Raw genomic sequence first — 12589 nt, forward strand, 5'->3', positions numbered from 1 at the left:
AAGAGATGAAACAGTACATCACCTTCTCTCAAGTCATGATTTCACTTCTACAATATTTACTGAGCACTGTTACATAAGGAGCCTGGTGGTACAGTGGTTAAGAGCTTGGCAGCTAAACAAAAGGTCAGCAGTTCGAATCAACCAGCCACTCACTGTAAATCCGATGGGGCAGTTCTACACTGTTATACAAAATATTGTGTTTGGTGGTGAAAATATGTAGGGAATAAGATACAATTTCTGTCTAAAATCATAGAGTGTATGTAGGGGGAGGGGATTTGTATGTGTAGATGAATGGCGAGGGAATTGCTGATGAGAAAGTAGACAATTACAATAGAGAAGAAAGGCACACAAGCTCTTTTGTTGCTGTTGTTAGTTGCTGTTTAGTCAGCTCTGACTCAGGTGACCCCGTGTACAACAGAACAAAATGCTGCCCGGTCCTGTGCCATCCTTTTGATCTCTGGCATGCTTGAGCCATTGTTGCCTTCCAACCTAAGGGACACATCTATCAGCACTATATTGGACACTGTTCTGTTGTGATACATAGGGCTATCATTGGCTGATTTTTCGAAATAGATTGCCAGACCTTTCTTCCTAGTCTGCCTTAGTTTGGAAGCTCCACTAAGACCTGTCTGTCATGGATGACCCTGCTGCTATTTGAAATACCAGTAGCATAGCTTTTGCATTAGGCAAGCCACCACGGTACAACCAACCAACAGAGGATCTTAGTACAAGCTTAATTCTATTATTATTCACAGAGAATAATCCTCTCAAAAGGTATTGTTAATGGCCTAAGAACAAAGAGTCCTTCAATCTAAAGGGTCAAGCTAAGAAAAAAACTTTTTTTTTTTATTTTACTTTAAGTGAAAGTTTACAAATCAAGTCAGTCTCTCATACAAAAATTTATATACACCTTGCTATATACTCCTAATTGCTCTCCCCCTACTCTGTCCTATAGGGTCACCATGAGTCGGAATCGACTCGACGGCAGTGGTTTTGGTTTTTTTGGTTTAAAGAGACAGCACACTCCTTCCGTCCATTCTCTTTTCATGTCTATTCGACCAGCTTCTGACCCCCTCTGTCCTCTCATCTCCCCTCCAGACATGAGATGCCAACATAGTCTCATGTTTCTACTTGATCCAAGAAGCTCATTCTTCACCAGTATCATTTTCTATCCCATTGTCCAGTCCAATCCCTGTCTGAAGAATTGGCGTTGGGAATGGTTCCTGTCTTGGGCTAACAGAAGGTCTGGGGACATTGACCTCCAGGGTCCTTCTAGTCTCAGTCAGACCATTAAGTCTGGTCTTTTTAAGTGAATTTGGGGTCTGCATCCCACTGCTCTCCTGCTCCCTCAGGGGTTCTATGTTGTATTCCCAGTCAGGGCAGTCATCTGTTGTAGCTGGGCACCATCTAGTTCTTCTGGTCTCAGGCTAATGTGGCCTCTGCTTTATGTGGCCCTTTCTGCCTCTTGGGCTCATAATTACCTTGTGTCTTTGGGGTTCTCCATTATCCTTTGCTCCAGGTGGGTGGACACCAATTGATGCATCTTAGATGGCAGCTTACTAGTGTTTAAGACCCTAGATGCCACTCTCAAATTGGGATGAAGAATGTTTGCTTAATAGATTTTATTATGCCAATTCACTTAGGGGTTCCCTGAAACCATGGTCCCCAAACCCCACCCATGCTAAGCTAGCCTTCGAAGTGTTCAGTTTGTTCAGGAAACTTCTTTGCTTTTGGTTTAGTCCTATTATGCTGATCTCTCCTGTACCGTGTGTTGTCTTTCCCTTCACCTAAAGTAGTTCTTATCTACTGTCTAGTTAGTGAGTACCCCTCTCCCTCCCTCCCTTCCTCCTCCCTCTCGTAGCCATCAAAGAATATCTTCTTCACTGCTTAAACTGTTTCTTGAGTTCTTATAATAGTGGTCTTATACCATATTTGTCCTTTTGCAACTAATTTCACTCAACATAATCCCTTCCAGCTTCCTCCGTGTTATGAAATGTATCACAGATTCATCACTGTTCTTTATCAATGCATAGTATTCCATTGTGTGAATATACCATAATTTATTTATCCATTCATCTGTTAATGGGCACCTTGGTTGCTGCCATCTTTTTGCTATTGTGAACAGTGCTGCAATGAGTATGGGTGTGCATATATCTGTTTGTGTAAAGGCTCTTGTTTTTCTAGGATATATTCCAAGGAGTAGGATTGCTGGATTGTATGGTAGCTCTATTTCTAGCTTTTTAAGGAAGCACCAAATTAATTCCCAAAATGGCTATACCATTTCATATTCCCACCAGCAGTGTATCAGTGTTCCAGTCTTTCACCAACCTCTCCAAAATTTATTATTTTGTGTTTTTTGGATTAATGAGAGCCTTGTTGGAGTGAAATGGAATCTTATTGTAGTTTTGATTTGCATTTCTGTAATGGCAAATGATCATGAGCAGTTCCTCATGTATCTGTTAGCTGCCTGAATGTCTTCTTTAGTGAAGTGCCTGTTCATATCATTTGCCCATTTTTTAATTATGTTGTCTTTTTGTAGTTGAGTTTTTACAGTATCATGTAGATTTTAGAGATCAGGTGCTGATCAGAAATGTCATAAGTAAAGAGTTTTTCCCAATTTGTAGGTAATCTTTTAACTTTTTTGGTGAAGTCTTTGGATGAGCATAGGTGTTTGATTTTTAAGAGCTCCCAGTTATCTAGTTTCTCTTCTGCATTGTTAGTAATGTTTCGTATACTGCTTATGCCACGTATTAGGGCTCTTAATGTTGTCCCTATTTTTTTCTTCCATGATCTTTATTGGCTTAGATTTTATTTTAGGTCTTTGATCCATTTTGAGTTCTTTTTTGTTTATGGTGTGAGGTATGGGTCTTGTCTCATTTTTTTGCAGATGGATATCCAGTTATGCAAGTACCATTTGTTAAAAAGACTGTCTTTTCCCCATTTAACTGACTTTGGGCCTTTGTCAAATTTCAGCTGCTTATACATGGATTGATTAATGTCTGGATTCTCACTTCTCTTCCATTGGTCTCTATATCTGTTGTACCAGCATCAGGCTGTTTTAACTACAGTGGTTGTATAATAGGTTCTAAAATCAGGTAGTATGAGATCTCCCACTTTGTTCTTCTTTTTCAGTAGTGCTTTCCTTATCCGGGGCCTCTTTCCCTCCCGTATGAAGTTGGTGATTTGTTTCTCCGTCTCATTAAAAAATGTCATTTGAATTTGGATCGGAATTGCGCTGTATCTATAGACTGCTTTTCATAGAATAGACATTTTGACAGTGTTAAGTCTTTCTATCCATGGGCAAGGTATGTTTTTCCACTTACGTAGGTTTCTTTTGGTTTCTTGCAGCAATGTCTTGTAGTTTTCTTTGTATAAGTCTTTTACATCTCTGGTAAGATTTATTCCTAAGTATTTTATCTTCTTGGGGGTAAATGGTATTGATTTGGTGATTTCGTCTTTGATGTTCATTTTGTTGGTGTAGAGGCATCCGACTGATTTTTGTATGTTTATCTTGCAGTAGTTTTCTTGAGGATTCTTTAGGATTTTCTGTGTATAAGATCATGTCATCTGCAAATAGAGATACTTTTACTTCTTCCTTGCCAATCTGGATGCCCTTTATTTCTTTGTCTATCCTAATTTCTCTGGCTAGGTCCTCCAGCACAATGTTGAATAAGAGTGGTGATAAAGGGCACCATTGTCTGGTTCCCTATCTCAAGGGGAATGCTTTCAGGCTCTCTCCATTTAGGATGATGTTGGCTAATAAATCCCCGTCATTATGTTGAGGAATTTTCCTTCTATTCCTATTTTGCTGAGAGTTTTTATCATGAATGGGTGTTGAACTTTGTCAAATGCATTTTCTGCATCAATTGATAAAATTATGTGATCCTTGTCTTTTATTTTATTTATGATGGATTACTTTGACTGTTTTTCAAATGTTGAACCATCCCTGCATACCTGGTATGAATCCCACTTGGTCATGGTGAATTATTTTTTTGATATGTTGTTGAACTCTATTGGCTAGAATTTTGTTGAGGATTTTTGCCTCTCAGTTCATGAGGGATATAGGTCTGTAATTTCCTTTTCTTGTGGTGTCTTTACCCGTTTTTGGTATCAGGGATATGCTGGCTTCATAGAGTTAGTTTGGGAGCATTCCATCTTTTTCTATGCTCTGAAATACCTTTAGTAGTAGTGGTGTTAACTCTTCTCTGAAAGTTTGGAAGCACTGTTTGGTGAAGCTGTCTAGGCCAGGGCTTGTTTTTTGTTGGGAATTTTTTGATTACCTTTTCAATCCCTTCTTTTGTATGGGTCTATTTAGTTGTTCTACTTCTGTGTTAGTTTAGGTAAGTAGCGTGTTTCTAGAAATTCATTCATTTCTTCCAGGTTTTCAAATTTGTTGTAGTACAATTTTTGTAGTAATCTGATATGATTCTTTTAATTTCAGTTGGGTCTGTTGTAACATCGCCCACATCTCATTTCTTATTTGGGTTATTTGCTTCCTTTCCTGTTTTTCTTTTGTCTGTTTGGCCAATGGCTTATCAATTTTGTTAATTTTTTCCAAGAACCAGCTTTTGGTCTTGTTAATTCTTTCAATTGTTTTTCTGTTTTCTATTTCATTTAATTCTGCTCTAATTTGTATTATTTGCTTTCTTTTGGTGCCTGAGAGTTTCTTTTCTTGGTCTCTTTCTATTTGTTTAAGTTGTAGGGATAATTCTTTGATTTTGACCCTTTCTTCTTTTTGTATGTGTGCATTTATTGATATGAATTGACCTCTGAACACTGCTTTCGCTGTGTCCCAAAGGTCCTGATAGGAAGTGTTTTCATTCTTGTTGGATTCTATGAATTTCTTTATTCCATCCTTTATGTCTTCTATAAACCAGCAGGGCATTTTTCAGTTTCCGAGTGTTTGATTTCTTTTCCCTGCTTTTTCTGTTATTGATTTCTACCTTTATGGTCTTATGGTCAGAGAAGATGCTTTGTAATATTTCAGTGTGTTGGATTCTGCTAAGGCTTGTTTTATGACCTAATATGTGCTCTCTTCTAGAGAATGTTGCATGTGCACTAGAAAAGAAAGTGTAAATTAACTGCTGTTGGATGGAGTGTTCTGTATATGTTTTTAAGATCAAGTTGGTCGACTGTGGCATTTAGGTCTTCCGTGTCTTTATTAAGCTTCTTTCTGGATGTCCTGCCCTTCACCAAAAGTGGTATGGTGACATCTCCTACTATAATTGTGGAGCTACCTATCTCACTTTTCAATGCTGTTAGAGTTTGCTTTAAGTATCTTGAAGCCTTGTCATTGGGTGCGTAAATATTTCCTGTGGTTATATCCTCCTAGTGTATTGTCCTTTTAATCATTATATAGTGCCCTTCCTTATCCTTTGCTGTGGATTTAACTTTAAAGACTGTTTTGTTCGAAATTAATATTCCCACTCCTGCTTTTTCTTGATTGTTGTTTGCTTGAGATATTTTTTTTCCATCCTTTGATTTTAGTTTGTTTGTGTCTCTAAGTCTAAGGTGCGTCTCTTATAAGCAGCATATAGACAGATCATGTTTTTCAACCCATTCTCCCACTCTCTGTCTTTATTGGCGCAGTTAGTCCATTTACATTCAGCGTAGTTATGGATAGGTATGACTTTAGTGCTGTCATTTTGATGTCTTTTTTTTATGTTGTTGACACTTTCTTTTTCTCACTTAATTTTTTGTGCTGAGTAGTTTTTTTTGTATATTGTCTTTTTCTCTTATTCGTTGTTGTTGATTTTGTTTCTGCTGAGTCTCTATTTTTTTCTTATAGTTTGTTTTGATGTGTAGGATAGCTCATCTCCTTTGTGGTTACCTTAATATTTACCCTTATTTTTCTTAATTAAATCTAACTTTCATTTTTTTTAATCACCTTTTCTTCCTCTCCATACGAAAGATCTATGACTACTTTTCTCGGTGCCTGTTTATTGTTTTAATGTTGTATGCTTTTACGTAATAACATCGTTGTTTCCCTGTTTTGGGTGTTTTTTCTATCTTGATTTATTTTTGTGATTTTCCTGTCTGGGTTGACATCTGTTTGCTCTGTCCAGTGTTCTAGTCTTGGGTTGATACCTGATATTATTGGCTTCCTAACCAAAGAACTCCCTTTAGTTTTTTTTTGCACCATTTTTGTCTTGAAAGCTTTGTGGTAGAGCTTGGGCAACAGGATTTTGTGTATGGGAAGATCATAAATCTGGGCTGTCAGAGATCTGAAAAGCCCATAAAATTGGTACTGGATGCTTCTGCCATGCAGCAAAACTAAAAGATTAAATAATTAACAGGTTTAGTTTCCAAATTCTTCACACACCCTGGCCTGCACCTTTTACAGTCCAAAAGAAATACTATAATTAATAGTTTATTAGAAAATATGTGAGATAACTCATTCTATTTCTATGTTCTTTTTTTCCCCAGTAGTAATTAACAGGCTTTTAAAAAGAAATGGGCTTTTGTCAGTTTTAAAATCAAGCTTGAATTACCACAAATAGGCATTTTCACCTCTCCTATTTTAAATGGCAGCATTGCAGTGAACCCATTCCTAACTAGTCATAACTCAGCCTGATAATTAAAAGTATTAACATATTACTCACTAGTTGGTATTATTTCAGTTCTGTGTACTGTTTTAAATAAATCCAACTTGTCAGAGCTATATACTAATTATTTTCAAAGTTTTTTTTCTTTTCTCTATAATTTAAAATAATAGAGCAAAAACGATTTAGTTCTTTATACTTAGTTTGAGTTCCTTATACATAGTTTGAGAATAACCCATTGTAAGAAGGCAAGATATAATTATGACTTAATATATTTGTTTTTGGCAAATAATATGTTACTAAATTTGATAAAGTTTCTTTGCATATGATATGTGAGACCAACATACTAAGCAATGCCTTCATCGGATATATTAGGATATGAAAAAAGTTAATTAAACTTGTTGCCAATTTTAAAAATTCAAGCACAATTTTATGCACATATAACCAGCTGTGGCTTAGAAATCCATTCATTTATTTATTCTGTAAATATTCTTCAAACCTCTAATATGTGTAAGACATTGTGCTAACTGCTATAGATCAAGTTTCAACCTCCTAAAAAGTTTACAGTCTAACCTCTGCATGTGTATATATAATCAACCATCAGACAATACTAAATGGTGTCAGAGACACATATATAAACTGTTGCGTGGCTTAGATGTGTGTGTGTAGGAATTAAGAAAGCATTCACAAGGATAATTTCATTAAAAGCTTCTCATTTGAGTGCTTGCTTCAGCAGCATGTACACTAAAATATTGGAAGATTACAGAGAAGATGGGCATGGCCCCTGCACAAGGATGACATGCAAATTTGTGAAGCGCTCCAGATTTTTGACACAGAGAACCCAGGCTGGAAAGGGAAAGGGGGAGTGCTGACACACTGCAGGGATTGCGACCAGTGTCACAAAACTGTTTGTGTATGAATTTTTGAATGAGAACTAATTTATGCTGTGAACTTTCACCCAAAACACACACACACAAAGAAAAAGCTTTCCATTTGAGCTGGCTTTGAAGGCTAGATGGGGTGTGAAAATGTGGCAATGAAGAGTATTTGATCTGGTGGAGACCATGAATGAGTAGATTCCAGTAAGCTGACAAAAAGAGGGCCTGTTGAGAGGACAATGAAGAGCTGATTTGGCTAAAAAAAAGGACAATGAGAAAGATTATTGGCAGATAAGTTTAGAGAAATAGGTTTGTGCCAGGTGTTAATTTTTATTACATAGATTTGAGCTTCATTCTGTAAGCAATGAAGATATACTCAAGGCTGTAAAATTTCGGAAGCAGGTTGCCAGGCCTGTCTTTGGAGGTGCCTCTGATGTGTATAATTCAGTGTTTTATTTTACATTACTGTGCTTAGGCTATTGGACCCACATACACAAAGCACTCACAAAGTAAAAAAAGATACACAGGCTTTTATACTAGTATAAGGAGGTAAATTGGACATCACCCTCCAGATGTAACTTGTGCCATGTATACCCTGTGTTCGTATCTGCTATTGGACAGAATTAGTATATCTTCTAGAATGTGAGCAAACACTGACTGGTGCCAGTCAAGCTTTATATCTTGGAATGTCCCTGCCCAGAGAATGTATGTAAGAGGAGGGTCTGAGAGTCTTTTTTAGATAAATAGATTTGAGAAGGGACCGTGGATAATTAAAATCTCCCAAGTAAACAAAATTAAAAACATAATGCCCAATGAATTGTAATACAGGATGATGGAAGGACCAGCTCATCTGGGAGTATTGTCTAATGTCCGTACTCGCCAAACTTGGCCTGACACATTGGGGACAGCGCCTTAAATCTGACTTTTAAAAAAGTCCAGCTACCAAGCCAGGTAATGGGGTTTGGTGTTGAGACCAACTCCTCCTTCTCCTTTTCTTGCTTTTTTTTCCTCTTCTACTTCTTTTTCCTGAGTTGTTCTGGAAACATTACATTGGCCAAGCATGTAGGATTAGTTCAGAAAACCATCATCCAAGAGGGAGTTCATTATTTCCTGCAGCTGTGTCCCCTCATTAAAAATAATCAGTTTAGGAGCCAAGAAACAGGGAAGAAAATAGGTGGATTATATGTTTCTTGTAACCATTACATCCAATAAATGGATATTTATGTTGAGACTTAATACCAAATGTGCTTAATATTAATGGCCTGCATGGGTCAAATGGGGAATATTGTGATGCCTTTTTTTCTAGAAAAATCAGGCTCTCTCATTGACTTTACATAGATCTCTTGGAAAGAAGATCCATGCGAACACTGTGTCTTAATGAAAATCAACAACAATACAGGAAGCCCAGTGTCCTCTATAATCCTGTTCTTTGAGATTTAGGCAGAGATCTTGGACATGAGATACTAGAAGAGTTTAATCAGTATCTTGTGTGGCTTGGTCAAGGGTTTCCTAGAAAGAGAAAACATTTGGAAACAGTAGAGCTTAGTTTGATTTCTAACTTTGCAACTTATTAGACAGATGACCTTGTACTTGCTGAGAAACTCTCTAGGTCTCTTTCGTAACATGTGGGTCTGGGAGGAGGTGGACTTTAATGTTCCTCTCAGCATGATTCAATGACTCTGTAGATGAGTAACTTCCCTAAAATAATTTATAAAGAATCTGAGTTATGCAACCAGAATTTATTTGCCTGTAAGTACATGCTTTCAAATAATTTTAATTAGGTCTTGTTGAATTATGAAGTTTATTTCATTTGTGATTTGTTATAAATGAACAGCAATTCTTACTTCTGGACTATTTTACTAAGAATAAAGGGAAAGGAAGTAATTTGAATTTCAAATTTCTGGCCCATCAAATATGAAATGAATATTTAAAGATGAACAATAAAATTAGGCTACACTTCTGAAAAATATTTCTGCTTGCTAAAGTTAGAATTATACAGCCACGACCTTTAAAATAAAATACAGAGTTACAGATAAATGCAGTAGTTGTAGATTATAGTTTCGGGAGAATTCTGCCCAAAGTGATACATACCCATTCATCTTTCCTTTCAAAGAAAAAAAAAAAAAGAAAGAGAGGGACTTCTATAGCCAAATGGATATTCTGGAAGGCTAAAATAATATGAATGGCTTCCATTCTTCCATTTTAATATGGATTTCACCCAAAGATTGATAATCTTTGATGCCCAGTCATGCTTGACTTGGCATTTTGAAAATTCTCAAAGAGATTTGCATCAAAATGTGATTAACTATTCGTGGGGTCTGGGAAGAACTTGGAACTGCAGTTTGCTCTCTCTTCAGTTGTACTGGGTGTTATATTGAGGGCAGAATCAAAGCCAATGAAGTGTAAGGTTCTTGTTGTAAGCCATATACATAATGTACATGACCGTTGTGTCACAGATTGGGGCATATGTGTTAGTGGTCATGACAGTATCAGTAGAGATGCATTTAAATTTCATAATATGGCTGTGTTGGGTGGGATAAGTATCACAGAATTTATTTATCCTTTTTAGATAAGGCAGAAGGAAAGCAGTGTCCCCGAAGGGTTAAGACAAGTCCATACATAGCATTTTTCCATCTTAGTTATCTTCTCACATCTCACCTCACCCACATTCATTAGCTAAGGGCTCCCTGTCTCCTTTACGTGTGTATTTTATTCTGCTGCTCCAAATGTTAAGTTTTGGTTGTTTGAAAACAAAGGATTGGCACAAACTGAGCCTCACCATGGAATTTATTGGATGTAAATGTTCCCCAATATTTCTGTCTCCCTGATTCCCCAGGGCACAGACAGACTTAGGCGTGTGTGCATACACACGTTTATAATCATTTTTTAAAGGGCAGTGTATCGCCTTGAGGGATGGCCTATGGTTTCCGAGCTGATGTGTATACAGACATCCCAGAGGGTTTTGTAGCCTCCTTTTATCATCACTATATCAAGCATGGAGCCCTGGTGGCATAATGGTTAAGAGCTCAGTTGCTAACCAAAAGGTCAAATCCATCCCCTGCTGCTTGGAAACCCTGTGGGGCAATTCTACTCTGTCCTATAGGGTCACTGTAAGTTGAAATTGACTGCATGGCAATGACTTTTTTGTTTCGTTTTGTTTTATATCAAGCATCTCTTGTGCTTTGACTCACATCTTTGCAGTCCATTTTTTTTTTATTCCAACCCTAGCTGCAGCAGTCACTTGCTCAGGTATGTTCCAGTGACGCTTTGACTTAGCTGCACTGCCTTCTTTTGCTTTTTGCCCGGGGTGATTTCTGTAGCGTGGGATGCCTTCAGTACTGCTCAGCAATTTCGACACATGAACAAACCCGGAAGTGTGAGGGAGCTGGAACAAACAGTTTGCACTCGACTACTAACTTAAAGGTTGGTGGTTCAAACCCACCAAGCATCGCCATGGAAGAAAGGCCTGGCAATCTACTTCTGTAAGATTACAGACAAGAAAACCCTATGGAGTAGTTCTACTCTGTAACACATGAGGTCACCATGAGTTGGAATCAACTCAATGGCCAATGGGTTTCATTTTTGTTTTGGGTGACCCTTAACAAATGGGGACTATCTCAGAGTGCCCCAATGGAAGCAAGCTCCAGTTGCTCACAGCAGTGTTAAGTCTGGTGATATACTCATGATTTGACCTTTCCTTCCCTCTTTTACTCTTCCTGGACCCCCATGCCTTTACCCTGGGATCATTTCCCAAGAGAAGCTATCTACACACAAGCCCTTGCCTCAGGCTTTGCTTTGTGGAGGAACCCAGGCTAAGATACCCATGACTGAATGGGCTTCTGACTCATCTTGACTGGAATTTGCATGCTAAGTCTATTATTAGTAGATATGTGACCTTGAGCATGTTACTCAATGTCCCCAAGACTGTTTCTTCATTTATAAAATGGAGATAATAATACCCACCTTGCTAGTGTTATGATGATTAAATAAGATACACATGTTGTTGTTAGGTGTCATCAAGTCAGTTCTGACTCACAGTGACCCTATAGGACAGAGTAGAACTGGCCCACGGGGTTTCTAAGGAGCAGCTGGTAGATTTGAATCATCAACCTTTTGGTTAGCATCCGTAGCCTGCCATAGTTCTTAACCTCTGTACCACCAGGACTCCTGCATATAGGTATATTATTCTCAGTTCCTAGAAAAAGTGTCTAGCTAAGAGCTTAATGACTGTTGAATTAATAACATGTCTGTTTTCTCCCTGTCTCTGAATTATTATCCACTTGGGGGCAGCATATGGGTTTCCCAAGATTCTAATCCTAAAGAGAGTGCTCTTACACAATTACATTTTTGTATTGCAAGTGCTTCCATGGCCCTTTGAAGTTTGGGGTACTGTATGCCTTTTTAGGGTGAAATTCCTAATGAATATATATTAAAGTGTATGTGAGCCACTTCATACACCCCTCAGACTGTTAAATGCTTATCTCCACTAACTTCAACTTTCTTTGACGGATACAACTGAAGTAGAGAGAGATACAAAGGCATTTATACCCACTATAGGGTTGCTATGAGTCGGAATCAACTCAACAGCACTGGGTTTTGTTTTGTTTTGTTTTGTTTTTTTAATAGACTCCTTGACATTTGAACACTCACAAGTCTTTATGTGGCACTTTTCCATGAACGTGAACAATGATAAGGCTTTTGAGAAGAGTGTTCCAGCAACACCATGAAAATGTCTCCTCCTCAATGAAATAACATGGTAATGAAGTTGCCTGCTGCATAATAAGCCCCTGAGCTAAAAAAGAAGCTTAATTGTTAAGAGCTTGGACTCTCTAGAGCCTCACTACCTGGGCTTAACTCCCAGCTCTGCCACTTTCTAGCTGTGTGACCTTGAGCAATTTCCTTAATCTCTCTACATATTGTGTGCCATAAAATGTAGAATGGGGATGATGAGACCTTCCTCTGAGGACTGAGTTAATCCATGTAAAGCACTTACAACACTACCCTGCACATAGTAAGCACTTGATAAATCATAGCTGTTATTATTAGTGAAAGTTTAACAATGGGTGACTAGAGAGGTAATTTTGGGGAAGGAGAATAAGGGGGCAACATTTACAAGTATCACAGGGAACAATTGTATTAAATTGTAAAGTTAAATTTTGCAGTTTGCAT

At 37.8% G+C, this 12589-nt stretch overlaps 1 non-coding gene across 1 annotated transcript; it reads left to right on the forward strand.

Annotated features, from left to right (window-relative positions):
* Positions 1-7262: 7262 nt before the first annotated feature.
* LOC111749504 (U6 spliceosomal RNA) lies at positions 7263-7371 on the forward strand. The gene has a single exon (XR_002784636.1). It is a non-coding gene; the product is annotated as a U6 spliceosomal RNA (small nuclear RNA).
* Positions 7372-12589: the final 5218 nt, after the last annotated feature.

This window comes from Loxodonta africana, chromosome 6 (genome assembly GCF_030014295.1).
Source record: "Loxodonta africana isolate mLoxAfr1 chromosome 6, mLoxAfr1.hap2, whole genome shotgun sequence".
Taxonomy (NCBI): Eukaryota; Metazoa; Chordata; class Mammalia; order Proboscidea; family Elephantidae; genus Loxodonta; species Loxodonta africana.